Source organism: Penaeus monodon, chromosome 1 (genome assembly GCF_015228065.2).
Source record: "Penaeus monodon isolate SGIC_2016 chromosome 1, NSTDA_Pmon_1, whole genome shotgun sequence".
In the NCBI taxonomy this organism is placed as follows: Eukaryota; Metazoa; Arthropoda; class Malacostraca; order Decapoda; family Penaeidae; genus Penaeus; species Penaeus monodon.
The window spans coordinates 26,802,623-26,806,269 of NC_051386.1; positions in this window are offsets into that span (position 1 = coordinate 26,802,623).

Here is a 3,647-nt window from a genome sequence, read left to right on the forward strand (position 1 = left end):
CCGCGCTCCCTCCTCACTCTTTCCGCCGGCCCTCGCCCGCCCCCCGCCCTCTTCCTCCCCCCGGGTCCGTGTCTTTGTCGTGTGTGTGCGTGCGGTGCAGGTGTGGTGTGTGCGTGTGTGCGTGCCCGCTAGCGTTCCTGCGCCGGACCGGCGCGCGTGCCCTCTCCCCCGCGCTGGCCTCCCCCGGCCCTCCCCGTTCCCTCTCCCCCCCCCGGCGTTCCCTTAGCACTGCTAGCTTCTTACGCTTCTTTCCCCCCCCCCCTTGCCTTCCCCCTCTCCTGCTCTGCCCGCAGTCCCCCTGGCCTGACTGGTGCCCTCCCCCTCTTGCCCCTTTCTCCCGCCCCTTCTTTCGGGTCTCGCCCTGCCCGCGTGGTCCTGTCTCGTTTGCCCCGTCCGCCTTCCTCCCACCCCTCCTGGGGGCTCTCTCCCCTCCCTGCCGTCTCTGCCTGCGGGCCTCGCGCCCGTCTCTCCTCCTGCTCTCTTTCTGGTCTTGTCCTGGCGCTCGCCCCCCCTTCCCTCCGGCTCTCTACCTTTTCCCGCCTCCCCCCCCCCTTGGTGTCCCCCCCCCCTGGCCCGCGCCTTGAGGGCGGGCGGCCCGGTGTGCCTCCTCCGCGTCCTACTGCTTCTCGCTCCTCCCTCGTCCTCCCTTCTTCCCCGCCTCCCGTGGGTCCCCCGTCTCCCCCGGGTGCCGAACGAATACCCTTCGGTTTTATTGTTACCTACTTTTTGCCGCCTGTGCGGCCGCTTCTTCGGCGTTTATGCAACCCCGGGCCCTCTCGGGCAATTCTGGGCACTATGATATGGGGGAAGCTCCTCCGCTCTCTTCACTCATTACCATTCATGACCTTCTGTTCCATGCTTCCGCTCTCGCGCCGCTCGCACTGTGGTCCGCTCTCCCCCGCCGTTGTCCCCCTGTCTGGTTAATTTCCCCCGGCCTCACCCCACCATTAATCACCCACCTCCCGGGCCCCCACGCAATCCTCGCCCCTCCCCCGTCTCGCCCCCGCCCCGGGCCACGAGAAAGTGCGGTCAGGTCAAGCCAGGAAAATAACCTTTTCTAATCCTCCTCTCTTCCCGTGACCGCCCGCGCCAGCACCGGTCTGTCTGGTTGGGGCGTGGGCGCCCCCTTGACTGATCTTTCGTGCTACGCTCCCCTCCGCACGCGTTCCCTTCGTTGCAGCTCCACACTATACCTCTCTACACAACGAGAGAATTCTTACATTACTTAAGTAACGCATGCTCTTCCTTTTTCTTGGTGCCTCTTCGCTCCCCCTGGAAAACGATCTGAGGGAAGAACTCGTGGCGAACGTGCCATTGCTGCATTATCACCTTTGAACCCCACACCCCCCCACACGGTTCACCCCATGGGCGCCGCAGGGACCCGGACCTCCGCCAGGGGCCCACTGTGTCCTTCTTGTTTTTTGTTTTTCGACATGTCTTCTAGTGGTCGAGCGGATGTTTCTTCTGGGTGGCGCGAGGGCCGTTGCAGATAGCTAGTCCAATGGTGACCGAGGGTAGTTTACTTGTTAAGGCTTGACTTTTATTTCTGAGAGTGGAGACATGCAGTATAAAACACACGCGCCAGGTCTCGTTATGGGAGGGCGCTATGCGGGTCGCAGCCAGCTTGCCCGGAGGGAGCGGGCGGCGCTGCCCTTAGGCGCTGGTGGTGGCGACGGACTCTCTGAGGCCTAGGTCATGCTCGGGAGTAAGTAGGACCGGTCCAGCGGGAGGAGCGCCGCCGCCGCTGCGCCGCATGGGGGGGAGCGAGGTGAGGTCCACGGGCGCAGGCTGGTACCTGATTGATCCCGTGGAAAACAGCCACGTTGGTCCACTGGTACCCGAAAGAGAATTAGCCACAGCCTGTCGACTTATCCACAGCCTAAACCCTATCTATATCGATATGAGATATAGAAGCGAGATAGAGAAGAGAGATAGATAGAGATATATGCTACATATAGAGAGAGAGAGATGAGAGATATATAGATAGATATATAAATATATATATAATATAGATAGAGATAGAGATAGAGAATAAGATAGGAGGCAGACACACACAGGTAATATATACATACATACATACATATCAATATATCTAATATATAGTATATTATAAAGAAATATATATATATAGTATCGATAGATATAGAGTGCATATATACCTAGTATATATCTATATAGTAGAGATATCATGGTATATGATATATATATATATATATATATATATATATATATATATATCATTTTTTATCGGTATGTTCATGTCTGAGACGCCGTGTCCACCGCATTCTACCTTAATGTAGTTTCATGTTGTGAGGCTCTTGAGTGAGTACGTGGTGGGTCCCCCAGTTCCTTGCCCCACGGAGAGGCCGGGTACCTTTTTAGGTAAAATTCAGTATCTCTATTTTATCTGGCTTGGGCCCGCAGACTTGGTGGCTGGCCACCCAGTGGCTAGGTAGGCAATCGGAGGTGAATTCCTTGCCAAGGGAACAAACGCGCCGGCGGGACTCGAACCCTCGAAACTTAGTTGCCGTCGTGACCCAGGCTTGAGTCCGATGTCTCGAACCATTCGGCCACCTCGGCCCCGATATATTACACACCCAAAACCCCAAATATTTTTTAAAAAATAGATAGAATCTATAGATACATGTAGATATATAGATATTAATATATATTATATAGTATGTCTGTATGTATAATTATATGTGTATGATATTATAGAGGTTATATATACATAGTGATAAAATATATGTCGTATATCATTACCCATATATTATTAGATATAGTGATAGATAACATGTTAGATATAGTACTATCGAATATAGAGCATCTGATATAGAGCGAGAGAGAGAGATATTGTAAATATTATATATCTAGATGTGGTGGGGCGTGTGTGTGGTGGGGGATGTGTGTGTGTGTGGGGGGGTGGTGGTGTGTGTGTGGTGTGTGGTGTGGGTGTGTGTTATGGTGTGTGTTGTGGGTGTGTGCATTGTGGGGGTCTGTGGTGTGGTGTGTGTGTGGGTGGGCGGTGGGCAGGTGGGGGTGCGTATCTCGGGCGTTGTCTAGTATAGCCTGCCCCCCCCACCCCCCCTCCCCCCCACCCCCCCCCCCCACCCCCCCCCCCCCCCCCCCCCCCCCCCCCCCCCCCCCCCCCCCCCCCACACACCCCGCGCGCATGCACGCACGCACGCACACACACACACACACAACACACACACCACCATGCACATCACACACACACGCACACAGAGACACACAACAAACAAACACACAGACACACGCACACACGTGTGTGTGTGTGTGTGTTGTGGGGTGTGTGTGTGTGTGTGTGTGTGTGTGTCGTGGGGTTGTGTGTGTGTGTGTGTGTGTGTGTGTGTGTGTGGTTATATATATAATAATAATATATATTAATATATATTATATTATAATAATAAATATATATATTTGTATTCTACTACAAATATATAATTATGTACATAACATATCAACATTCCCCCTACATCATCATCAAAATATATAAAACTTAGAAATAATATAAATATAAAAATTTTAAAACACACACAAAATATATATACATACTACATATATAAAGATTAGATAGATATAAAATATAGAATATAATATAATTATATCAATTATATATAATACAA